The 27,978-nt window shown below is 48.0% G+C and overlaps 1 protein-coding gene across 2 annotated transcripts in view; it reads right to left on the bottom strand.

Annotated features, from left to right (window-relative positions):
• The window catches only part of DMBX1 (diencephalon/mesencephalon homeobox 1), a 215,636-nt gene extending 187,860 nt beyond the window's left edge, over nucleotides 1–27,776 (bottom strand). For both annotated transcript variants that reach the window (XM_077278248.1, XM_077278246.1), the window contains exon 1: nucleotides 27,653–27,776. The gene's annotated coding sequence lies outside the window, so the exon portion shown is untranslated. The remainder of the gene's footprint in view (nucleotides 1–27,652) is intronic.
• Between the last annotated feature and the right edge of the window lie 202 nt (nucleotides 27,777–27,978).

The raw sequence follows: 27,978 nt of genomic DNA, 5'->3' as shown, positions 1-27,978 counted from the left end.
ATAGCAAGCTGGACTAGAATTTAGCAGTGCTAAGAAATATATTCAGGCAGCAGTAACAACAAATGAACTAGCAGGGACTTAGCTTCTGCTGGAGTAGACAGGTCCTCAGAGAAGTCCAAGAGAGATCTGAACCAATTCTGATACATTGCCAGCTGGCATCAGGTAACGATCTGAGTGGAGTTAAATAGGGAAGCCAGCATAGCAACATAACGAGAGCAGCTGATAAAACCAACCTAGTGACCAGCGGTTCCGCTCGAAGCCACCAGAGGGAGCCCAAGAGCAGAACTAACCAAAGTACCATTCATGACCACAGGAGGGAGTCCGAGAACGGAATTCACAACAGTACGCCCCCCTTGAGGAGGGGTCACCGAACCGTCACCAGGGCCCCCAGGCCGATCAGGACGAGCCAAATGAAAGGCACGAACTAAATCGGCAGCATGGACATCGGAGGCAACAACCCAGGAATTATCCTCCTGACCATAGCCCTTCCACTTAACCAGGTACTGAAGCTTCCGTCTCGAAATACGAGAATCCAAAATCTTTTCCACCACATACTCCAACTCCCCCTCAACCAACACCGGAGCAGGAGGATCAACGGAGGGAACCATAGGCGCCACGTACCTCCGCAACAACGACCTATGGAACACATTATGGATGGCAAAAGAAGCTGGAAGGACCAAACGAAATGACACAGGGTTGAGAATTTCAGAAATCTTTTAAGGACCAATGAAACGAGGCTTAAACTTAGGAGAAGAAACCTTCATAGGAACATAACGAGAAGACAACCAAACCAAATCCCCAACACGAAGTCGGAATTGCAAAAAAAAGGCGAAACCAAAGTAGCCGAACTAGCCCGATTATTAAGGGCGAACTCAGCCAATGGCAAGAAGGTCACCCAATCATCCTGATCAGCAGAAACAAAGCATCTCAGATAGGTTTCCAAAGTCTGGTTGGTTCGTTCGGTTTGGCCATTTGTTTGAGGATGGAAAGCCGAAGAAAAAGACAAATCAATGCCCATCTTAGCATAAAAGGACCGCCAAAACCTAGAGACAAACTGGGAACCTCTGTCCGACACAATGTTCTCCGGAATGCCATGCAAACGAACCACATGTTGAAAAAATAATGGCACCAAATCAGAGGAAGAAGGTAATTTAGGCAAGGGTACCAAATGGACCATCTTAGAAAAGCGATCACAAACCACCCAGATGACAGACATCCTTTGAGAGATAGGAAAATCTGAAATAAAATCCATTGAAACATGTGTCCAAGGCCTTTTCGGGACTGGCAAGGGCAAAAGCAACACACTGGCACGAGAACAGCAGGGCTTAGCCCGAGCACCAGTCCCACAGGACTGCACAAAAGAACACACATCCCATGACAAGGAAGGCCACCAAAAGGACCTAGCCACCAAATCTCTGGTACCAAAAATCCCAGGATGACCAGCCAACACTGAGCAATGAACCTCAGAAATAACTCTGCTAGTCCATCTATCAGGGACGAACAATTTCTCCGCTGGACAACGGTCAGGTCTATCAGCCTGAAACTCCTGCAGCGCCCGCCGCAAATCAGGGGAGATGGCAGACAGAATTACCCCCTCTTTGAGAATACCAGCCGGCTCAGGGACTCCCGGAGAATCAGGCACAAAACTCCTAGAAAGGGCATCCACCTTCACATTCTTAGAACCTGGAAGGTATGAGACCACAAAATCGAAACGGGAGAAAAACAGCGACCATCGAGCTTGTCTAGGATTCAACCGCTTGGCAGACTCGAGATAAGTCAGATTTTTGTGATCCGTCAAGACCACTACGCGGTGCTTGGCTCCCTCAAGCCAATGTCGCCACTCCTCGAATGCCCACTTCATAGCCAGCAGCTCCCGATTGCCAACATCATAAATACGCTCAGCAGGTGAAAACTTTCTAGAAAAGAAGGCACATGGCTTCATCACAGAGCCATCAGAACTTCTTTGAGACAAAACAGCCCCAGCTCCAATCTCAGAAGCATCAACCTCGACCTGAAAAGGGAGCAAAACATCTGGCTGACGCAACACAGGGGCCGAGGAAAAACGACGTTTCAGCTCCTGAAAAGCCTCAACGGCCGCAGAGGACCAATTCACCACATCAGCACCTTTCTTTGTCAAATCAGTCAAAGGTTTAACCACACTAGAAAAATTAGCGATGAAGCGACGGTAAAAATTAGCAAAGCCCAGGAATTTCTGGAGGCTCTTCACAGATGTAGGTTGAGTCCAATCATAAATGGCCTGAACTTTAACAGGATCCATCTCAATAGTAGAAGGGGAAAAAATGAAGCCCAAAAAGGAAACCTTCTGAACTCCGAAGAGACATTTAGACCCCTTCACAAACAAGGAATTAGCACGAAGGACCTGGAATACCATTCTGACCTGTTTCACATGAGACTCCCAATCATCCGAAAAGACCAAAATATCATCCAAATATACAATCATGAATCTATCCAGATACTTTCGGAAGATGTCATGCATAAAGGATTGAAACACAGATGGAGCATTTGAAAGCCCGAATGGCATTACCAGGTACTCAAAATGGCCCTCGGGCGTATTAAATGCTGTTTTCCATTCATCGCCCTGTTTAATACGCACAAGGTTATACGCCCCTCGAAGATCTATCTTGGTGAACCAACTAGCCCCCTTAATCCGAGCAAACAAATCAGACAGCAGAGGCAAAGGGTACTGAAATTTGACCGTGATTTTATTGAGAAGGCTTTAATCTATACAGGGTCTCAGAGAACCATCCTTCTTGGCCACAAAAAAGAACCCTGCTCCCAACGGTGATGAAGACGGGCGAATATGCCCTTTCTCCAAGGACTCCTTCACATAAGTCCGCATAGCGGCGTGCTCTGGCACGGATAAATTGAAAAGTCCGCCCTTAGGAAACTTACTACCAGGAATCAAATTAATAGCACAATCACAATCCCTATGAGGGGGTAGGACACTGGATTTGGGCTCATCAAATACATCCTGGTAATCCGACAGAAACTCAGGGACTCCAGAAGGAGTGGAAGCAGAAATTGACACCAATGGAACATCGCCATGTACCCCTTGACAACCCCAACTAGACACAGACATTGATTTCCAATCCAATACTGGATTATGAACCTGTAGCCATGGCAAACCCAACACGACCACATCATGCAAATTATGCAACACCAAAAAGCGAATATCTTCCTGATGTGCATGAGCCATGCACATGGTCAACTGAGTCCAGTACTGAGGTTTATTCTTGGCCAATGGCGTGGCATCAATTCCCCTTAATGGAATAGGATACTGCAAAGGCTCCAAGAAAAAACCACAGCGCCTGGCAAACTCCAAGTCCATCAAATTCAGGGCAGCGCCTGAATCCACAAATGCCATAACCGAGTAGGATGACAAAGAGCAAATCAGAGTAACAGACAAAAGAAATTTAGGCTGTACAGTACCAATGGTGACAGACCTAGCGAACCGCTTAGTGCGCTTAGGACAATCAGAGATAGCATGAGTGGGGTCACCACAGTAAAAACACAGCCTATTCTGACGTCTGTGTTCTTGCCGTTCAGTTCTGGTCAAAGTTCTATCACATTGCATAAGCTCAGGCCTCTGCTCAGAGGACACCGCCAAACTGTGCACAATTTTGCGCTCGCGCAAACGCCGATCAATTTGGATGGCCAAGGACATTGACTCATTCAGACCAGCAGGCGTGGGGAATCCCACCATAACATCCTTAAGGGCTTCAGAAAGACCCTTTCTAAAAATTGCTGCCAGGGCACACTCATTCCATTGAGTAAGCACAGACCATTTTCTAAACTTCTGACAATATATCTCCGCTTCATCCTGACCCTGACACAAAGCTAGCAAGATTTTCTCTGCCTGATCCACAGAATTCGGTTCGTCATAAAGCAATCCAAGCGCCAGAAAAAACGCATCTACATTAAGCAATGCAGGATCTCCTGGCGCAAGGGAGAATGCCTAGTCTTGAGGGTCACCACGCAACAAAGAATTAATAATTTTTACTTGCTGAATGGGGTCACCAGAGGAGCGGGGTTTCAAAGCAAGAAACAGTTTACAATTATTTTTGAAATTCAGAAACTTAGATCTATCCCCAGAAAACAAATCAGGAATTGGAATTCTAGGCTCTAACATCGGATTCTGAACTACATAATCTTGAATGCTTTGTACCCTTGCAGTGAGATGATCCACACAAGAGGACAGACCTTGAATATCCATATCTACACCTGTGTCCTGAACCACCCAGGGATTAAGGGGAAAAGAGAGACAAAACACACTGCAAAGAAAAAAAAATGGGTTCAGAACTTCTCTTATCCCTCTTTTGAGATGCATTAACACTTTATGGGCCAGCTGTACTGTTATGGACCTGGTGGTTAGGAGCACCTGGAATGACCTGATGAGTAAACTCAAAAAACGGAACTAGCTCTGGGGAAGTGGGAACTCTGCTAACCGCAAACTCTACTCCTATCGCACACACTAGAAATAGCCGTGGAGCGTACCTAACTCGCCCTAGATGCCTCTTCACAGCCTAAGAGCTAACTACCCCTAAAGATAGAAATAGAAGCCTAACCTTGCCTCAGAGAAATTCCCCAAAGGTAAAGCAGCCCCCCACATATATTGACTGTGAGTTAAGAGGAAAGTCACAAACACAGGAATGAAACAGGTTTTAGCATAGGAGGCCAGACTTACTAAATAATCAGAGGATAGAAAAGAATACTATGCGGTCAGCATAAAAAAACTACAAAACCACGCAGAGTATGCAAAAAGACCCCCGCACCGACTCACGGTGTGGAGGTGCAACACTGCACCCCAGAGCTTCCAGCTAGCAAGGAAACATCATGATAGCAAGCTGGACTAGAATTTAGCAGTGCTAAGAAATATATTCAGGCAGCAGTAACAACAAATGAACTAGCAGGGACTTAGCTTCTGCTGGAGTAGACAGGTCCTCAGAGAAGTCCAAGAGAGATCTGAACCAATTCTGATACATTGCCAGCTGGCATCAGGTAACGATCTGAGTGGAGTTAAATAGGGAAGCCAGCATAGCAACATAACGAGAGCAGCTGATAAAACCAACCTAGTGACCAGCGGTTCCGCTCGAAGCCACCAGAGGGAGCCCAAGAGCAGAACTAACCAAAGTACCATTCATGACCGCAGGAGGGAGTCCGAGAACGGAATTCACAGCACACATGGTCACCTGTGCCACCTGTGTCCAAAACTGGGGTTTATTTTTAGCCAAAGGTGTAGCATCAATGCCCCTTAAAGGAATAGGGTTCTGCAAAGACTGCAAGGGAAAACCACAACACCTGGCAAACTCAAAGTCCATTAAGTTCAAGGCGGCGCCTGATTCCACAAACGCCATGACAGAAAATGATGACAATGAGCAAATCAAGGACACAGATAACAGAAATTTAGGTTGTACAGTACTGATGGTAAATGAACTAGCGATCCTCTTTGTACGCTTAGGGCAGACTGAAATGACATGAGAAGCATCGCCACAATAAAAACACAACCTATTCTGACGTCTGAATCCTTGTTGTTCCGTTCTAGACAGAATCCTATCACATTGCATTGGCTCAGGCATCTGCTCTGAGGACAACGCCACAGCGCGCACAGTTCTGCGCTCTCGCAAACGCCGATCAATCTGAATGGCCAGAGACATAGAATCACTAAGACCGAAAGGCGTGGGAAACCCCACCATAACATCTTTAACGGATTGAGAAAGACCCTTTCTAAAAAATTGCCGCCAAAGCATCATCCATTTAGTCAACACAGACCATTTTCTAAATTTATGACAATACAATTCTGCCTCTTCTTGACCCTGAGACAGGGCCAACAAGGTCTTCTCTGCTTGATCCACAGAGTTTGGTTCATCATATAATAATCCTAAAGCCTGAAAAAAGGCATCTACATTAAGCAAGACCGGATTCCCAGATTCCAGGGAAAATGCCCAATCCTGTGGATCGCCACGCAGCAGGGATATGACAATTTTAACCTGCTGAATGGAATCACCAGAGGATCGAGGTCTCAGAGCAAAAAACAGTTTACAGTTGTTTTTAAAACTCAAAAATTTGGACCTGTCACCAAAAAACAAATCAGGAATAGGAATCTTAGGTTCTAAAACCGGAGTCTGAACAGTATAATCAGAAATACCCTGTACCCTAGCAGCAAGCTGGTCTACACGAGAAGCTAATCCCTGAATATCCATGCTAGCACCAGACTCCTCAGCCACCCAGAGAAAAAGAGGGAAGGAAAGAAAAAACAGGCTACAGAAAAAAAAATGGCTCAACACCTTTCTTCCCTTCTTCTGAGATGCATTTAACTCATTGTGGGCCAGTTGTACTGTTATGATCCGGTGACCTTGGAGCCGCATGAGACTTTCTCAGGAGAAGGTGGAACCTATACTGACCGCAAACCCTAAACTGACACCGCAACTAGAAGTAGCCGTGGGGTGTACCTAACAATCCTAGACACCTCGACACAGCCGGAGGACTAAATACCCCTATAGATGGAAATGGGAATCCTATCTTGCCTCAGAGCAGAACCCCAAAGGATAGGCAGCCCCCCACAAATAATGACTGTGAGTATTAGGGGAAAGACACACGCAGGCAGAAAACAGGGTTTAGCAAAAGAGGCCACTCTAGCTAAATAGGAAAGGATAGTACAGAATGCTAAGCGGTCAGTATTAAAACTCTGAAAATATCCACAGCAGATAATACAAAAATTCCACACAATCTAACTAAAGACATGGAACGTATATCTGCATCTCCTGAGAATCCAACTTGACTGGAAAAATCCTGACACAGTCTAAGCTGGACAAGAAAAAACAATGAATAGCACTGATCTGTAAAGCACACTGCATGTGTGCAGCAGAAACAAAAACCAGACACTTATCTTTGCTGATTTGGTAGCAGGGCAGGAGGAACCAGACTGAGATCCAAAACTTCCAAGAACAATGGACAACTGGCAAGGACTAATGAATCCTGCAACCTTAAATACCCCAGTCAGCACTGCAATCAGCAGGGACACCTGCCCATGATTGCAACCCAGGGACAACTGTATTACCACCAACAACCACCGGAGGGAACCCAAGAGCAGAATTCACAACAATATCCCCTGTGGCTGATTCTACTATACTATATGGCCTTGGTGGCTGATACTACTATACTACAATATTTCCCCTGTGGCAGTAATACTGAGTGCAGGACCAGAGTCTTGTCTGTATGTGTATGAGGCAGTAATACTGAGCGCAGGAGCAGAGTCTTGTCTGTATGTGTATGAGGGCAGTAATACTGAGTGCAGGAGCAGAGTCTTGTCTGTATGTGTATGAGGCTGTAATACTGAGAGCAGGAGCAGAGTCTTGTCTGTATGTGTATGAGGCAGTAATACTGAGCGCAGGAGCAGAGTCTTGTCTGTATGTGTATGAGGCAGTAATACTGAGTGCAGGAGCAGAGTCTTGTCTGTATGTGTATGAGGCAGTAATACTGAGCGCAGGAGCAGAGTCTTGTCTGTTTGTGTATGAGGCGGTAATACTGAGCGCAGGAGCAGAGTCTTGTCTGTATCTGTATGAGGGCAGTAATACTGAGTGCAGGAGCAGAGTCTTGTCTGTATGTGTATGAGGCTTTAATACTGAGAGCAGGAGCAGAGTCTTGTCTGTATGTGTATGAGGCAGTAATACTGAGCGCAGGAGCAGAGTCTTGTCTGTATGTGTATGAGGCAGTAATACTGAGTGCAGGAGCAGAGTCTTGTCTGTATGTGTATGAGGCAGTAATACTGAGCGCAGGAGCAGAGTCTTGTCTGTTTGTGTATGAGGCGGTAATACTGAGCGCAGGAGCAGAGTCTTGTCTGTATCTGTATGAGGGCAGTAATACTGAGTGCAGGAGCAGAGTCTTGTCTGTATGTGTATGAGGCAGTAATACTGAGCGCAGGAGCAGAGTCTTTCTGTATGTGTATGAGGCGGTAATACTGAGCGCAGGAGCAGAGTCTTGTCTGTACGTGTATGAGGCAGTAATACTGAGCACAGGAGCAGAGTCTTGTCTGTATGTGTATGAGGCAGTAATACTGAGCGCAGGAGCAGAGTCTTTCTGTATGTGTATGAGGCGGTAATACTGAGCGCAGGAGCAGAGTCTTGTCTGTATGTGTATGAGGCAGTAATACTGAGCGCAGGAGCAGAGTCTGGTCTGTATGTGTATGAGGGCGGTAATACTGAGCGCAGGAGCAGAGTCTTGTCTGTACGTGTATGAGGCAGTAATACTGAGCGCAGGAGCAGAGTCCTGTCTGTATGTGTATGAGGCGGTAATACTGAGCGCAGGAGCAGAGTCTTGTCTGTACGTGTATGAGGCAGTAATACTGAGCACAGGAGCAGAGTCTTGTCTGTATGTGTATGAGGCGGTAATACTGAGCACAGGAGCAGAGTCTTGTCTGTATGTGTATGAGGCAGTAATACTGAGCGCAGGAGCAGAGTCTTGTCTGTATGTGTATGAGGCGGTAATACTGAGCACAGGAGCAGAGTCTGGTCTGTATGTGTATGAGGCAGTAATACTGAGCGCAGGAGCAGAGTCTTGTCTGTATGTGTATGAGGCAGTAATACTGAGCGCAAGAGCAGAGTCCTGTCTGTATGTGCATGAGGCAGTAATACTGAGCGCAGGAGCAGAGTCTTGTCTGTACGTGTATGAGGCAGTAATACTGAGCGCAGGAGCAGAGTCTTGTCTGTATGTGCAGCGCCCCAGAGTCCTGGTCGTTGCAGTACTGATGCTCCGCCGCTAAGGGGGGCTATGGTACGTCTGATGGGACTGAAGGAGTTCTTCTGACCAGGTATCACAGTCACCAGTACACTTCACAGTCTGGCCTCCAGGGGGAGCTAAGGGTGCTATGTATTAGGCCACTCCTCACAATCTGGTAAAACTGGGGATTAGGCAGAAAGTTAGACAGAAGCTGACTGGGAATCGAACAGGCAACACCCTGTGGCAGAGGGTGTTGCGGGGAGAGACTCAGGGGGGTCCCTGTCAGGGGTGGAATCCTGACAGAGGCCTAGCGAACAGAGAGAACGTTACGGGACCGCGCCTGCACTTGATCGCGGCGGTACCCTAAGAAAGGACAAGAAGCGAGGTATATTGTGCTGAGAGAGAAACGAGATCAACGCAACAAGGAGAAATACCAGTAGGAGTCGTGCTGTAAGACGAGGCAACATCCTACTGAGGCGCGTAGCCGGTGGCCGGAACGCCGAGGAAGTGCTAGGCTCCAAGCAATACTTCAAAACTACGGCAGGACAGTCAGCTATAGGCGGGCTGTCTCACACAAATCACCTACGAAGACACAGGGGGCAACAATAGGAGAGGGGCGACGCTAGGGTCCCGGAAGAACTCCGAGCCTACCCGTCATACGGGTGCGTCCTAGCCATATCATCTGGGGGACGAAGAAGAACATCAGAATCCAGTTGTGAGGGACAACGAGAAACAGACACAACAGTTGTGGGGACTATCCCGTAAGCCCAGCAGGGGAGGACCACAACACACAAGCGCTAGAAGGTAGGCACAGATTTCCACCTGCAAAGGGAACTCTGGAGGTGCCATCGGACCGGCCGGACTTTCGCAGCCCGGTTAACCGTATTCCGGACTGAGGATCCTGGGACCTTCAGTAAAGAGGTAAAGAGACTGCAACCTGGTGTCCTCGTTATTTACTGCGACCTGCACCTCCACCACCATCCACATCTATTATTGTACGCCCCTCAGCAGGGTCACGGACCGGGTCTAGCCACCGTGACAACCCCAGAACAGAGACTCAGAGGGCCGGTACCGGGTACCCCTCGGCCCTGCAACAGTGGGGGCGGTACAACTGTGTATGAGGCGGTAATACTGAGCGCAGGAGCAGAGTCTTGTCTGTACGTGTATGAGGCAGTAATACTGAGCGCAGGAGCAGAGTCTTGTCTGTATGTGTATGAGGGCAGTAATACTGAGTGCAGGAGCAGAGTCCTGTCTGTATGTGTATGAGGCGGTAATACTGAGCGTAGGAGCAGAGTCCTGTCTGTATGTGTATGAGGCGGTAATACTGAGCGCAGGAGCAGAATCTTGTCTGTATGTGTATGAGGCGGTAATACTGAGCGCAGGAGCAGAGTCTTGTCTGTACGTGTATGAGGCAGTAATACTGAGCGCAGGAGCAGAGTCCTGTCTGTATGTGTATGAGGCGTTAATACTGAGTGCAGGAGCAGAGTCTTGTCTGTATGTGTATGAGGCGGTAATACTGAGCATAGGAGCAGAGTCTTGTCTGTATGTGTATGAGGCGGTAATACTGAGCGCAGGAGCAGAGTCTTGTCTGTATGTGTATGAGGCGGAAATACTGAGCGCAGGAGCAGAGTCTTGTCTGTATGTGTATGAGGCGGTAATACTGAGCGCAGGAGCAGAGTCTTGTCTGTATGTGTATGAGGCAGTAATACTGAGCGCAGGAGCAGAGTCTTGTCTGTATGTGTATGAGGCGGTAATACTGAGCGCAGGAGCAGAGTCTTGTCTGTATGTGTATGAGGCGGCATTACTGAGAGCAGGAGCAGAGTCTTGTCTGTATGTGTATGAGGGCAGTAATACTGAGCGCAGGAGCAGAGTCACAGAGTCTTGTCTGTATGTGTATGAGGCGGTAATACTGAGCGCAGGAGCAGAGTCTTGTCTGTATGTGTATGAGGGGAGTAATACTGAGCGCAGGAGCAGAATCTGGTCTGTATGTGTATGAGGCGGTAATTCTGAGCGCAGGAGCAGAGTCTTCTCTGTACGTGTATGAGGCAGTAATACTGAGCGCAGGAGCAGAGTCTTGTCTGTATGTGTATGAGGCGGTAATACTGAGCGCAGGAGCAGAGTCTTGTCTGTATGTGTATGAGGCGGTAATACTGAGCGCAGGAGCAGAGTCTTGTCTGTATGTGTATGAGGGCAGTAATACTGAGAGCAGGAGCAGAGTCTTATCTGTATGTGTATGAGGCGGCAATACTGAGCGCAGGAGCAGAGTCTTGTCTGTATGTGTATGAGGCAGTAATACTGAGCGCAGGAGCAGAGTCTGGTCTGTATGTGTATGAGGCGGTAATACTGAGCGCAGGAGCAGAGTCTTGTCTGTATGTGTATGAGGCAGTAATACTGAGCGCAGGAGCAGAGTCTTGTCTGTATGTGTATGAGGCAGTAATACTGAGCGCAGGAGCAGAGTCTTGTCTGTATGTGTATGAGGCAGTAATACTGAGTGCAGGAGCAGAGTCTGGTCTGTATGTGTATGAGGTGGTAATACTGAGCGCAGGAGCAGAGTCTTGTCTGTATGTGAGGCAGTAATACTGAGCGCAGGAGTAGAGTCTTGTCTGTATATGTATGAGGCGGTAATACTGAGCGCAGGAGCAGAGTCTTGTCTGTATGTGTATGAGGCAGTAATACTGAGCGCAGGAGTAGAGTCTGGTCTGTATGTGTATGAGGCAGTAATACTGAGCGCAGGAGCAGAGTCTTGTCTGTATGTGTATGAGGCAGTAATAGTGAGCGCAGGAGCAGAGTCTTGTCTGTATGTGTATGAGGCGGTAATACTGAGCGCAGGAGCAGAGTCTTGTCTGTATGTGTATGAGGCGGTAATACTGAGCGCAGGAGCACACTTGTCTGTATGTGTATGAGGCGGTAATACTGAGCGCAGGAGCAGAGTCTTGTCTGTATATGTATGAGGTGGTAATACTGAGCGCAGGAGCAGAGTCTGGTCTGTATGTGTATGAGGGCGGTAATACTGAGAGCAGGAGCAGAGTCTTGTCTGTATGTGTATGAGGGCGGTAATACTGAGCGCAGGAGCAGAGTCTTGTCTGTATGTGTATGAGGCAGTAATACTGAGCGCAGGAGCAGAGTCTGGTCTGTATGTGTATGAGGGCGGTAATACTGAGAGCAGGAGCAGAGTCTTGTCTGTATGTGTATGAGGGCGGTAATACTGAGCGCAGGAGCAGAGTCTTGTCTGTATGTGTATGAGGCAGTAATACTGAGCGCAGGGGCAGAGTCTTGTCTGTATGTGTATGAGGCGGTAATACTGAGCGCAGGAGCAGAGTCTTGTCTGTATGTGTATGAGGCAGTAATACTGAGCGCAGGAGCAGAGTCTTGTCTTTATGTGTATGAGGCAGTAATACTGAGCGCAGGAGCAGAGTCTTGTCTGTATGTGTATGAGGCGGTAATATTGAGCGCAGGAGCAGAGTCTTGTCTGTATGTGTATGAGGGCAGTAATACTGAGCGCAGGAGTAGAGTCTTGTCTGTATGTGTATGAGGCAGTAATACTGAGCACAGGAGCAGAGTCTTGTCTGTATGTGTATGAGGCAGTAATACTGAGCGCAGGAGCAGAGTCTTGTTTGTATGTGTATGAGGGCAGTAATACTGAGCGCAGGAGTAGAGTCTTGTCTGTATGTGTATGAGGCAGTAATACTGAGCGCAGGAGCAGAGTCTGGTCTGTATGTGTATGAGGCAGTAATACTGAGCGCAGGAGCAGAGTCTTGTCTGTATGTGTATGAGGCGGTAATACTGAGCGCAGGAGTAGAGTCTTGTCTGTATGTGTATGAGGTGGTAATACTGAGCGCAGGAGCAGAGTCTTGTCTGTATGTGTATGAGGCAGTAATACTGAGCGCAGGAGCAGAGTCTTGTCTGTATGTGTATGAGGCGGTAATACTTAGCGCAGGAGCAGAGTCTTGTCTGTATGTGTATGAGGCAGTAATACTGAGCGCAGGAGCAGAGTCTGGTCTGTATGTGTATGAGGGCGGTAATACTGAGAGCAGGAGCAGAGTCTTGTCTGTATGTGTATGAGGGCGGTAATACTGAGCGCAGGAGCAGAGTCTTGTCTGTATGTGTATGAGGCAGTAATACTGAGCGCAGGGGCAGAGTCTTGTCTGTATGTGTATGAGGCGGTAATACTGAGCGCAGGAGCAGAGTCTTGTCTGTATGTGTATGAGGCAGTAATACTGAGCGCAGGAGCAGAGTCTTGTCTTTATGTGTATGAGGCAGTAATACTGAGCGCAGGAGCAGAGTCTTGTCTGTATGTGTATGAGGCGGTAATATTGAGCGCAGGAGCAGAGTCTTGTCTGTATGTGTATGAGGGCAGTAATACTGAGCGCAGGAGTAGAGTCTTGTCTGTATGTGTATGAGGCAGTAATACTGAGCACAGGAGCAGAGTCTTGTCTGTATGTGTATGAGGCAGTAATACTGAGCGCAGGAGCAGAGTCTTGTTTGTATGTGTATGAGGGCAGTAATACTGAGCGCAGGAGTAGAGTCTTGTCTGTATGTGTATGAGGCAGTAATACTGAGCGCAGGAGCAGAGTCTGGTCTGTATGTGTATGAGGCAGTAATACTGAGCGCAGGAGCAGAGTCTTGTCTGTATGTGTATGAGGCGGTAATACTGAGCGCAGGAGTAGAGTCTTGTCTGTATGTGTATGAGGCGGTAATACTGAGCGCAGGAGCAGAGTCTTGTCTGTATGTGTATGAGGCAGTAATACTGAGCGCAGGAGCAGAGTCTTGTCTGTATGTGTATGAGGCGGTAATACTTAGCGCAGGAGCAGAGTCTTGTCTGTATGTGTATGAGGCGGTAATATTGAGCGCAGGAGCAGAGTCTTGTCTGTATGTGTATGAGGCGGTAATACTGAGCGCAGGAGCAGAGTCTGGTCTGTATGTGTATGAGGGCGGTAATACTGAGCGCAGGAGCAGAGTCTTGTCTGTACGTGTATGAGGCAGTAATACTGAGCGCAGGAGCCGAGTCTTGTCTGTATGTGTATGAGGCAGTAATACTGAGCGCAGGAGCAGAGTCTGGTCTGTATGTGTATGAGGGCGGTAATACTGAGCGCAGGAGCAGAGTCTGGTCTGTATGTGTATGAGGTGGTAATACTGAGTGCAGGAGCAGAGTCTTGTCTGTACGTGTATGAGGCGGTAATACTGAGCGCAGGAGCAGAGTCTTGTCTGTATGTGTATGAGGCAGTAATACTGAGCGCAGGAGCAGAGTCTTGTCTGTATGTGTATGAGGCAGTAATACTGAGCGCAGGAGCAGAGTCTTGTCTGTATGTGTATGAGGCAGTAATAGTGAGCGCAGGAGCAGAGTCTTGTCTGTATGTGTATGAGGCGGTAATACTGAGCGCAGGAGCAGAGTCTTGTCTGTATGTGTATGAGGCGGTAATACTGAGCGCAGGAGCAGAGTCTTGTCTGTATGTGTATGAGGCAGTAATACTGAGCGCAGGAGCAGAGTCTTGTCTGTATGTGTATGAGGCAGTAATAGTGAGCGCAGGAGCAGAGTCTTGTGTGTATGTGTATGAGGCAGTAATACTGAGCGCAGGAGCAGAGTCTTGTCTGTATGTGTATGAGGCAGTAATAGTGAGCGCAGGAGCAGAGTCTGGTCTGTATGTGTATGAGGGCGGTAATACTGAGCGCAGGAGCAGAGTCTTGTCTGTATGTGTATGAGGGCGGTAATACTGAGCGCAGGAGCAGAGTCTTGTCTGTATGTGTATGAGGCAGTAATACTGAGCGCAGGAGCAGAGTCTGGTCTGTATGTGTATGAGGGGAGTAATACTGAGCGCAGGAGCAGAGTCTTGTCTGTATGTGTATGAGGCGGTAATACTGAGCGCAGGAGCAGAGTCTTGTCTGTATGTGTATGAGGCGGTAATACTGAGCGCAGGAGCAGAGTCTTGTCTGTACGTGTATGAGGCAGTAATACTGAGCGCAGGTGCCGAGTCTTGTCTGTATGTGTTTGAGGCAGTAATACTGAGCGCAGGAGCAGAGTCTGGTCTGTATGTGTATGAGGGCGGTAATACTGAGCGCAGGAGCAGAGTCTTGTCTGTTCGTGTATGAGGCAGTAATACTGAGCGCAGGAGCCGAGTCTTGTCTGTATGTGTATGAGGCAGTAATACTGAGCGCAGGAGCAGAGTCTGGTCTGTATGTGTATGAGGCAGTAATACTGAGCGCAGGGGCAGAGTCTTGTCTGTATGTGTATGAGGCGGTAATACTGAGCGCAGGAGCAGAGTCCTGTCTGTATGTGTATGAGGCAGTAATACTGAGCGCAGGGGCAGAATCTTGTCTGTATGTGTATGAGGCGGTAATACTGAGCGCAGGAGCAGAGTCTTGTCTGTATGTGTATGAGGCGGTAATACTGAGCGCAGGAGCAGAGTCTTGTCTGTACGTGTATGAGGCGGTAATATTGAGCGCAGGAGCAGAGTCTTGTCTGTATGTGTATGAGGCAGTAATACTGAGCGCAGGAGCAGAGTCTTGTCTGTATGTGTATGAGGCAGTAATACTGAGCGCAGGAGCAGAGTCTTGTCTGTATGTGTATGAGACGGTAATATTGAGCGCAGGAGCAGAGTCTGGTCTGTATGTGTATGAGGGCGGTAATACTGAGCGCAGGAGCAGAGTCTTGTCTGTATGTGTATGAGGGCGGTAATACTGAGCGCAGGAGCAGAGTCTTGTCTGTACGTGTATGAGGCAGTAATACTGAGCGCAGGAGCCGAGTCTTGTCTGTATGTGTATGAGGCGGTAATACTGAGCGCAGGAGCAGAGTCTTGTCTGTACGTGTATGAGGCAGTAATACTGAGCGCAGGAGCAGAGTCCTGTCTGTATGTGTATGAGGCGGTAATACTGAGCGCAGGAGCAGAGTCTTGTCTGTACGTGTATGAGGCAGTAATACTGAGCGCAGGGGCAGAATCTTGTCTGTATGTGTATGAGGCGGTAATACTGAGCGCAGGAGCAGAGTCTTGTCTATATGTGTATGAGGCGGTAATACTGAGCGCAGGAGCAGAGTCTTGTCTGTACGTGTATGAGGCAGTAATACTGAGCGCAGGGGCAGAATCTTGTCTGTATGTGTATGAGGGCGGTAATACTGAGCGCAGGAGCAGAGTCTTGTCTGTATGTGTATGAGGGCGGTAATACTGAGCGCAGGAGCAGAGTCTTGTCTGTATGTGTATGAGGCAGTAATACTGAGCGCAGGAGCAGAGTCTGGTCTGTATGTGTATGAGACGGTAATACTGAGCGCAGGAGCAGAGTCTGGTCTGTATGTGTATGAGGCAGTAATACTGAGCGCAGGAGCCGAGTCTTGTCTGTATGTGTATGAGGCGGTAATACTGAGCGCAGGAGCAGAGTCTTGTCTGTACGTGTATGAGGCAGTAATACTGAGCGCAGGAGCAGAGTCCTGTCTGTATGTGTATGAGGCGGTAATACTGAGCGCAGGAGCAGAATCTTGTCTGTACGTGTATGAGGCAGTAATACTGAGCGCAGGGGCAGAATCTTGTCTGTATGTGTATGAGGCGGTAATACTGAGCGCAGGAGCAGAGTCTTGTCTGTATGTGTATGAGGCGGTAATACTGAGCGCAGGAGCAGAGTCTTGTCTGTATGTGTATGAGGGCGGTAATACTGAGCGCAGGAGCAGAGTCTTGTCTGTATGTGTATGAGGGCGGTAATACTGAGCGCAGGAGCAGAGTCTTGTCTGTATGTGTATGAGGCAGTAATACTGAGCGCAGGAGCAGAGTCTGGTCTGTATGTGTATGAGACGGTAATACTGAGCGCAGGAGCAGAGTCTGGTCTGTATGTGTATGAGGCAGTAATACTGAGCGCAGGAGCAGAGTCTTGTCTGTATGTGTATGAGGCAGTAATACTGAGCGCAGGAGCAGAGTCTTGTCTGTATGTGTATGAGACGGTAATACTGAGCGCAGGAGCAGAGTCTGGTCTGTATGTGTATGAGGCAGTAATACTGAGCGCAGGAGCAGAGTCTGGTCTGTATGTGTATGAGGCGGTAATACTGAGCGCAGGAGCAGAGTCTTGTCTGTATGTGTATGAGACGGTAATACTGAGCGCAGGAGCAGAGTCTGGTCTGTATGTGTATGAGGCAGTAATACTGAGCGCAGGAGCAGAGTCTTGTCTGTATGTGTATATTAATTTTAAGTTTCATGTTCTTGTATATTATAACTGAACCTCCTGTCCATAGCTACATGTGAATACAGCTTTGATTTTTCTGCCCTTTTGCACTTTGAGCTGATTTTTTAATAGGAGGCTTCTCATTGTATCTCTCTCTTCTATTTTATCTTTTATCATTCTGCAGTAAATACGAATTGGATTCATTCCAAATATTTTACCAGTCTATTCTTTATGTTTTATAGGAACATTGCACATACATTTAGAAAATAGAATAATGTTACTGCAATATCCTCCTCTGTGGCCTCCCCGCTAACTCCCTTGCACCTCTTCAGTCTGTCCTCAACTCTGCTGCCCGACTAATCCACCTCTCTCCTCGCTACTCCCCTCTGCAAATCCTTCCACTGGCTCCCAATTCCCCAACGAATCCAGTTCAAACTACTAACACTGATCTACAAAGCCATCCACAGCCTGTCCCCTCCCTATATCGCTGAACTAATCTCCCAATATCTTCTCTCACGTAATCTTTGATCCTCCCAAGACCACCTTCTCTCCTCCACACTTATTCATTCCTCACACAACCACCTCCAAGATTTCTCCCGAATATCCCCCATCCTCTGGAATTCCACGCCTCAACATAATAATAATAATAATTTGTATTTATATAGCGCCAACATATTCCGCAGCGCTTTACAACTTATAGAGGGGACTTGTACAGACAATAGACATTACAGCATAACAGAAATCACAGTTCAGCACAGATACCAGGAGGAATGAGGGCCCTGCTGCTTGCAAGCTACAAACTATGAGGAAAAGGGGAGACACGAGAGGTGGATGGTAACAATTGCTTTAGTTATTTGGACCAGCCTTAGTGTAAGGCTCGGGTGTTCATGTAAAGCTGCATGGACCAGTTAACAGCCTTTTTTTTTTTTTTTTTTTTTAAATAGGCCACACAGGGATAGTTAGGTTAATGCGTTGAGGCGGTAGGCCAGTCTGAACAAATGCATTTTTAGGGCACGCTTAAAACTGGGGGGATTGGGGATTAATCGTATTAACCTAGGTAATGCATTCCAAAGAATCGGCGCAGCACGTGTAAAGTCTTGGAGACGGGAGTGGGAGGTTCTGATTATTGAGGATGCTAACCTGAGGTCATTAGCGGAGCGGAGGGCACGGGTAGGGTGGTAGACTGAGACCAGGGAGGAGATGTAGGGTGGTGCTGAGCCAAGGAGTGCTTTGTGGATGAGGGTAGTAGTTTTGTACTGGATTCTGGAGTGGATGGGTAACCAGTGTAATGACTGGCACAAGGTAGAGGCATCGGTGTAACGGTTGGTGAGGAATATGATCCTGGCTGCAGCATTCAGGACAGATTGGAGCGGAGAGAGTTTGGTAAGAGGGAGGCCGATGAGTAGAGAGTTACAATAGTCCAGACGAGAATGAATAAGTGAGACAGTAAGAGTTTTTGCAGAGTCGAAAGTAAGAAAAGGGCGAATTCTAGAAATGTTTTTGAGATGCAGATAAGAAGAGCGAGCCAGTGATCGGATGTGGGGTGTGAATGAAAGCTCGGAATCAAGGATGACCCCAAGGCAGCGGGCATGTTGCTTTGGAGTAATGGTGGAACCACACACGGAGATGGCAATGTCAGGCAAAGGTAGGTTAGTAGAGGGAGAGAACACGAGGAGTTCAGTTTTTGACAACATGTCCGATTATCCACCACCCTCGGATCCTTCAGACGGAACCTGAAAACCCATCTCTTCAGGAAAACCTACAGCCTGCAATAAGCATTCTGCCGCGTCACCAACCACCAGAGCTGCCGCCTCACCAACCACCAGAGCTGCCTTCTCACCAACCACCTGAGTTGCCGCCTCACCAACCGCAGAGCTGCCTCCTCACCAACCACCAGAGCTGCCGCCTCACCAACCACCAGAGCTGCCTCCTCACCAACCACCAGAGCTGCCTCCTCACCAACCACCTGAGTTGCCGCCTCACCAACCGCAGAGCTGCCTCCTCACCAACTACCAGAGCTGCCGCCTCACCACCACCAGAGCTGCCTCCTCACCAACTACCAGAGCTGCCGCCTCACCACCACCAGAGCTGCCTCCTCACCACCACCAGAGCTGCCTCCTCACCAACCACCAGAGCTGCCGCCTCACCACCACCAGAGCTGCCGCCTCACCAACCGCAGAGCTGCCTCCTCACCAACCACCAGAGCTGCCGCCTCACCACCACCAGAGCTGCCTCCTCACCACCACCAGAGCTGCCTCCTCACCAACCACCAGAGCTGCCGCCTCACCACCACCAGAGCTGCCGCCTCACCAACCGCAGAGCTGCCTCCTCACCAACCACCAGAGCTGCCGCCTCACCCCCAACCTTCTGTCTCTTACCGATTAACCCATAGAATTTAAGTCCGCAAGGGCAGGGTCCTCTCCCTTCTGCACCAGTGTGTCATTGTAAATTTGTTTACTGTAAACGGTATCTATAACTCTGTATGTAACCCCTTCACATGTACAGCACCATGGAACTAATGGTGCTATATAAATAAATAATAATAATTTTCTGAAAATAAATACAACATTTTTTGCTTGGAACTTCGGAGACATGTTGTCAGCAGTTTATAGAATAAAAGAACAATTTACATTTTACTCAAAAATATACCTATAAAGAGAAAAATCAGAGAAGCTGAACATTTTACAGTGGTCTCTTAATTTTTGCCAGAGCTGTATATAGATAGATAATAGATAGATAAATAAAGATAGATAGATAGCTAGATAATAGATATATATAGATAGATGATAGATAATTGATGATAGATAGATGATGGATGATAGATACATAATGCATAGATAGACAGACAGACAGACAGACAGACAGATAGATAGATAGATAGATAGATAGATAGATAGATAGATAGATAGATAGATAGAAAAAATGGGAAGCAGCACAAAAAAAATAAGTGGACTTTATTGGCCCAATAAAGTCCACGTATATTTTTTTGCTAAACCTGGAGTGCTGCTTCACATTTTTTATTCCTATATAATTTGGCAAGTATATGAATTAGTTGCTGAGAGGCCGGTGCACCCATCTAAGTGGTTGCGCTGTTCCATTTTTTTCCAACTAGATAAATAGATAATAGATAGATAATAGATAGATGATAAATAGATAGATAATAGATAGATAATAGATAGATAATAGATAGATAATAGATAAATAGAGAGATAGATAATAGATATAGATAGATAATAGATAGATGATAAATAGATAGATAATAGATAGATAATAGATAGATAATAGATAAATAGAGAGATAGATAATAGATATAGATAGATAATAGATAGATGATAAATAGATAGATAATAGATAGATAATATATAACAGATAGATAATAGATAGCTAAGAGATAACAAATGAATATATACACTCACTGGCCACTTTATTAGGTACACCTGTCCAACTTCTTGTTAACACTTAATTTCTAATCAGCCAATCACATGGCGGCAACTCAGTGCATTTAGGCATGTAGACATGGTCAAGACAATCTCCTGCAGTTCAAACCGAGCATCAGTATGGGGAAGAAAGGTGATTTGAGTGCCTTTGAACGTGGCATGGTTGTTGGTGCCAGAAGGGCTGGTCTGAGTATTTCAGAAACTGCTGATCTACTGGGATTTTCACGCACAACCATCTCTAGGGTTTACAGAGAATGGTCCGAAAAAGAAAAAAAATCCAGTGAGCGGCAGTTCTGTGGGCGGAAATGCCTTGTTGATGCCAGAGGTCAGAGGAGAATGGGCAGACTGGTTCGAGCTGATAGAAAGGCAACAGTGACTCAAATCGCCACCCGTTACAACCAAGGTAGGCCTAAGAGCATCTCTGAACGCACAGTGCGTCGAACTTTGAGGCAGATGGGCTACAGCAGCAGAAGACCACACCGGGTACCACTCCTTTCAGCTAAGAACAGGAAACTGAGGCTACAATTTGTACAAGCTCATCGAAATTGGACAGTAGAAGATTGGAAAAACGTTGCTTGGTCTGATGAGTCTCGATTTCTGCTGCGACATTCGGATGGTAGGGTCAGAATTTGGCGTAAACAACATGAAAGCATGGATCCATCCTGCCTTGTATGGAGCATCTTTGGGATGTGCAGCCGACAAATCTGCGGCAACTGTGTGATGCCATCATGTCAATATGGACCAAAATCTCTGAGGAATGCTTCCAGCACCTTGTTGAATCTATGCCACGAAGAATTGAGGCAGTTCTGAAGGCAAAAGGGGTCCAACCCGTTACTAGCATGGTGTACCTAATTAAGTGGCCGGTGAGTGTAGATAGATAGATAATAGATGATGGATAATAGATAGATAATACATAAATAATGGATAGATAATAGACAGATAATAGATAATAGATAAATAATAGATGGATAATAGATAATCGATGATAGATAATAGATAGATGATAGATATATAATAGAAAGATAAAAGATAGTTAAATAGATAACAGATAGATATTAGATAGATAATAGATAGAAAATAGATAAATAATAAATAGATAATAGATAGATAATAGATAAATAATAGATGGATAATAGACCGATAATAGATAGATAGATGATAGATAACCAATGATAGATAACACAGGTCAACAAAAAAAAAAAAATTTTCTGGTGTCCAAAATATTTTATTGAATTTGGGGTATTTTTGGGGTGCTGATTCTGAATATGTCATCAGTTTTGCCAGATTGGCTCAAGTTTTTGACATTTTTGGTATCTTATTTATAGCACTTGTTGGTAAATGCGACGCATCATCTCATTAATTTCTTTGGATTAGTACTTGAACTGAGCAGTTCTCAATATAGTTTTGTGTTAATTAGTGTTCTAAAAGTTTGTTCATAGCTTGATTTTTGCACTAACTTTATGTTGTTGTCTGTTTTCCAGTGAAAAGCATGAACTCATCAAGAAGAAGTTGTCTTAACGATCCAGACTCATTCTGTTACATTTGTGGTGAATACACACTGCCAAAACATAGAAGAAACATAACAGACTTCGTAAAAAAAGTGTATTTTGCCTATTTTGGGGTTATGCTTGGGGACCAAGACAAGTTTTGGGCACCACACATAGTGTGCAAAGCATGTATCGAATTATTACGAAAATGGAGCAAAGGACAAAGAAAAAGCTTCAAATTTGGTGTTCCAATGGTGTGGAGAGAGCCAAAAAATCATCATGATGACTGTTATTTCAATAAAGTTAATGCGCGTGTAGCAAATTACGTCTTTTTTTGACACATTTTACGAAAAATCTCAAAAACTTGAGCCAATCTGGCAAAACTGATGACATATTCAGAATCAGCACCCCAAAAATACCCTAAATTCGATGAAATATCTTTGGCACCAAAAATGCTGTTGACCAGTGAATAGATAGATAGATGGTAGATAGATAATAGATAGATAGATAGATAGATAGATATGGGATAGATAATAAATAGATAGATAATAGAAAGATCCACAGACGGATACATATGGAATGACACAATATTTCCATGGACACTTTTCTTTACTCGCTTCACACAATCCTGTCAGATGAAATCTACTTTCTCCGACACATCAATATTTTCCTGACTACGAAGTTTCGGTGAGTTCTGATCGCAGCGCTGGAGCCGCGGAGGACGGAGATTTCACTGCTGAATAAGCTACAATTGTCACACAACACTGCGAAGATGATCCCCGCACTATCAACTGACGGGGACTAATAGGTGGAGGGATGGAGGGATGGAGAGATGGAGGGATGGAGGGATGGAGGGATGGAGAGATGGAGGGATAGAGGGATGGAGAGATGGAGGGATAGAGGGATGGAGAGATGGAGGGATGGAGAGATGGAGGGATGGAGAGATGGAGGGATGGAGAGATGGAGGGATGGAGAGATGGAGAGATGGAGATATAGAGGGATGGAGGGATGGAGGGATGGAGAGATGGAGAGATGGAGGGATGGAGAGATGGAGGGATGGAGGGATGGAGAGATGGAGGGATAGAGGGATGGAGAGATGGAGGGATGGAGAGATGGAGGGATGGAGAGATGGAGGGATGGAGAGATGGAGAGATGGAGAGATGGAGAGATGGAGGGATGGAGGGATGGAGGGATGGAGAGATGGAGAGATGGAGATATAGAGGGATGGAGGGATGGAGAGATGGAAGGATGGAGGGATGGAGGGATGGAGAGATGGAGGGATGGAGAGATGGAGGGATGGAGAGATGGAGGGATGGAGATATGGAGGGATGGAGAGATGGAGGGATGGAGAGATGGAGGGATGGAGGGATGGAGAGATGGAGAGATGGAGATATAGAGGGATGGAGGGATGGAGGGATGGAGAGATGGAGGGATGGAGAGATGGAGGGATGAAGGGATGGAGGGATGGAGAGATGGAGGGATGGAGGGATGGAGGGATGGAGAGATGGAGGGATGGAGGGATGGAGGGATGGAGAGATGGAGGGATGGAGAGATGGAGGGATGAAGGGATGGAGGGATGGAGAGATGGAGGGATGGAGGGATGGAGAGATGGAGGGATGGAGGGATGGAGAGATGGAGGGATGGAGAGATGGAGAGATGGAGGGCTGAAGGGATGGAGGGATGGAGAGATGGAGGGATGGAGGGATGGAGAGATGGAGGGATGGAGAGATGGAGGGATGGAGGGATGGAGAGATGGAGGGATGAAGGGATGGAGGGATGGAGAGATGGAGGGATGGAGGGATGGAGGGATGGAGAGATGGAGGGATGGAGAGATGGAGGGATGGAGAGATGGAGGGATGGAGAGATGGAGGGATGGAGAGATGAAGGGATGGAGGGATGGAGAGATGGAGGGATGGAGAGATGGAGAGATGGAGGGATGGAGGGATGGAGAGATGGAGGGATGGAGAGATGGAGGGATGGAGGGATGGAGAGATGGAGGGATGGAGAGATGGAGGGATGGAGAGATGGAGGGATGGAGAGATGGAGGGATGGAGGGATGGAGAGATGGAGGGATGGAGGGATGGAGAGATGGAGGGATGGAGAGATGGAGGGATGAAGGGATGGAGGGATGGAGAGATGGAGGGATGGAGGGATGGAGAGATGGAGAGATGGAGAGATGGAGGGATGGAGAGATGGAGGCATGGAGGGATGGAGAGATGGAGGGATGGAGAGAAGGAGATATAGAGGGATGGAGAGATGGAGGGATGGAGAGATGAAGGGATGAAGGGATGGAGAGATGGAGGGATGGAGGGATGGAGGGATGGAGAGATGGAGGGATGGAGAGATGGAGGGATGGAGAGATGGAGAGATGGAGATATAGAGGGATGGAGAGATGGAGAGAAGAAGAAATGGAGGGATGGAGGGATGGAGAGATGGAGGGATGGAGAGATGGAGGGATGAAGGGATGGAGGGATGGAGAGATGGAGGGATGGAGGGATGGAGAGATGGAGAGATGGAGGGATGGAGGGATGGAGAGATGGAGGGATGGAGGGATGGCGAGATGGAGAGAAGGAGATATAGAGGGATGGAGAGATGGAGATATAGAGGGATGGAGAGATGGAGGGATGGAGAGATGGAGGGATGGAGAGATGGAGGGATGGAGAGATGGAGATATAGAGGGATGGAGGGATGGAGAGATGGAGGGATGGAGAGATGGAGGGATGAAGGGATGGAGGGATGGAGAGATGGAGGGATGGAGAGATGGAGAGATGGAGGGATGGAGAGATGGAGGGATGGAGAGATGGAGGGATGGAGGGATGGAGAGATGGAGGGATGGAGGGATGGAGAGATGGAGGGATGGAGAGATGGAGGGATGGAGGGATGGAGAGATGGAGGGATGGAGGGATGGAGAGATGGAGGGATGAAGGGATGGAGAGATGGAGGGATGGAGAGAAGGAGAGATGGAGGGATGGAGAGATGGAGGGATGGAGGGATGGAGAGATGGAGGGATGGAGGGATGGAGAGATGGAGGGATGGAGAGATGGAGGGATGGAGAGATGGAGGGATGGAGAGATGGAGGGATGGAGGGATGGAGAGATGGATGGAGGGATGGAGAGATGGAGGGATGGAGAGATGGAGGGATGAAGGGATGGAGGGATGGAGAGATGGAGGGATGGAGAGAAGGAGAGATGGAGGGATGGAGAGATGGAGAGATGGAGGGATGGAGAGATGGAGGGATGGAGGAATAGAGATATGGAGGGATGGAGAGATGGAGGGATGGAGGGATGGAGAGATGGAGGGATGGAGGGATAGAGAGATGGAGGGATGGAGAGATGGAGGGATGGAGGGATGGAGAGATGGAGGAATGGAGAGATGGAGAGATGGAGGGATGGAGAGATGGAGGGATGGAGAGATGGAGGGATGGAGAGATGGAGGGATGGAGAGATGGAGAGATGGAGGGATGAAGAGATGGAGAGATGGAGGGATGGAGAGATGGAGGGATGGAGAGATGGAGATGGAGGGATGGAGGGATGGAGAGATGGAGGGATGGAGGGATGGATAGATGGAGGGATGGAGGGATGGAGAGATGGAGGGATGGAGAGATGGAGGGATGGAGGGATGGAGAGATGGAGGGATGGAAGGATGGAGAGATGGAGGGATGAAGAGATGGAGGGATGGAGGGATGGAGAGATGGAGGGATGGAGAGATGGAGAGATGGAGGGATGGAGAGATGGAGGGATGGAGAGATGGAGGGATGGAGAGATGGAGGGATGGAGAGATGGAGAGATGGAGGGATGAAGAGATGGAGAGATGGAGGGATGGAGAGATGGAGGGATGGAGAGATGGAGATGGAGGGATGGAGGGATGGAGAGATGGAGGGATGGAGGGATGGATAGATGGAGGGATGGAGAGATGGAGGGATGGAGAGATGGAGGGATGGAGGGATGGAGAGATGGAGGGATGGAGGGATGGAGAGATGGAGGGATGAAGAGATGGAGAGATGGAGGGATGGAGAGATGGAGGGATGGAGAGATGGAGGGATGGAGATGGAGGGATGGAGGGATGGAGAGATGGAGGGATAGAGGGATGGAGGGATGGAGAGATGGAGGGATGGAGAGATGGATGGATGGAGAGATGGAGGGATGGAGAGATGGAGATGGAGGGATGGAGAGATGGAGGGATGGAGAGATGGAGAGATGGAGGGATGGAGAGATGGAGGGATGGATAGATGGAGATGGAGGGATGGAGAGATGGAGGGATGGAGAGATGGAGGGATGGAGAGATGGAGGGATGGAGGGATGGAGAGATGGAGGGATGGAGAGATGGAGGGATGAAGAGATGGAGAGATGGAGGGATGGAGAGATGGAGAGATGGAGGGATGGAGAGATGGAGGGATGGAGAGATGGAGGGATGGAGAGATGCAGAGATGGAGAGATGGAGAGATGGAGGGATGGAGAGATGGAGGGATGGAGGGATGGAGAGATGGAGGGATGGAGAGATGGAGGGATGGAGAGATGGAGGGATGGAGAGATGGAGAGATGGAGGGATGGAGGGATGGAGAGTTGGAGGGATGGAGAGATTGACAGATGGAGAGATGGAGGGATGGAGGGATGGAGAGATGGAGGGATGGAGGGATGGAGAGATGGAGGGATGAAGAGATGGAGAGATGGAGGGATGGAGAGATGGAGGGATGGAGAGATGGAGGGATGGAGAGATGGAGGGATGGAGATGGAGGGATGGAGAGATGGAGGGATAGAGGGATGGAGGGATGGAGAGATGGAGGGATGGAGAGATGGATGGATGGAGAGATGGAGGGATGGAGAGATGGAGATGGAGGGATGGAGAGATGGAGGGATGGAGAGATGGAGGGATGGAGAGATGGAGGGATGGAGAGATGGAGATGGAGGGATGGAGAGATGGAGGGATGGAGAGATGGAGGGATGGAGAGATGGAGGGATGGAGGGATGGAGAGATGGAGGGATGGAGAGATGGAGGGATGAAGAGATGGAGAGATGGAGGGATGGAGAGATGGAGGGATGGAGAGATGGAGAGATGGAGGGATGGAGGGATGGAGAGTTGGAGGGATGGAGAGATTGACAGATGGAGACATGGAGGGATGAAAAGATGGGCAGATGAAGGAATGGAGGGATGGAGAGATGGCAAGAAGGAGGGATGGAGAGATTGACAGATGGAGAGATGGACAGATGGAGACATGGAGAGATGGATAGATGAAGAGATGGAGGGATGGAGAGATGGATGGATGGATGGATGGATGGATGGATGGACAGATGGAGAGATGGATGGAGAGATAGAGAGATGGATGGATGGATGGATGGATGGAGAGACAGAGAGATGGAGAGATGGATGGAGAGATGGAGAGATAGAGAGATGGATGGAGGGATGGAGAGATGGACAGATGGATGGAGAGATGGAGAGATAGAGAGATGGATGGATGGAGGGATGGAGAGATGGATGGATGGAGGAATGGAGGGATGAAGACATAGAGAAATGGACCGATGGAGAAATGGATGAAGAGATAGAGGGATGGAGAGATGGACAGATGGAGAGATGGATGAATGGAGAGATGGAGGGATGGACAGATGGAGAGATGGATGGATGGAGAGATGGAACGATGGAGGGATGGAGAGAAAGAGAGTTGGCGGATGGAAAGAAGGAGAGATGGAGGGATGGAGAGATGGACAGATGGAGAGACAGAGAGATGGAGAGATGAACAGATGGAGAGATAGAGAGACAGATAGATCAAGAAATGGAGAGATGGACGGATGGACAGAGAGAGATAACCTGTCCCCACACTGCTGCAGTCCCACACACCGACTGCTGCCTCCTCCTCACCTCTTTGCTCCGGGCTCAGTCCCTGTGACTTGTCCTGGGTGCAGCCTCTGTCGGAGCTCCGGTCCCAGGTGCAGTCTCTCTGCCATGTGCTGGGGGGAGGGATTAGTAGGGACTTATAACTCAGGCTGCGTCTTGTGGCTGGTCCACCCAGCTGTCAATCATCAACTTCTGCTCCGCCAACTTGTCCTCCAACCCAAAAGAAGCAATGCCAGGGACAGAGACAAGGAGACCAGGGACAGAGAGACCAGGGACAGAGACAGGGAGACCAGGGACAGAGAGACCAGGGACAGAGACCGGGAGACCAGGGACAGAGAGACCAGGGACAG

The sequence above is a fragment of the Ranitomeya variabilis genome, chromosome 8, assembly GCF_051348905.1.
Source record: "Ranitomeya variabilis isolate aRanVar5 chromosome 8, aRanVar5.hap1, whole genome shotgun sequence".
NCBI lineage: Eukaryota > Metazoa > Chordata > Amphibia > Anura > Dendrobatidae > Ranitomeya > Ranitomeya variabilis.
The sequence above is the reverse complement of the archived record's forward strand: the minus strand, read 5'-3'. Positions and strand labels throughout refer to the sequence as shown.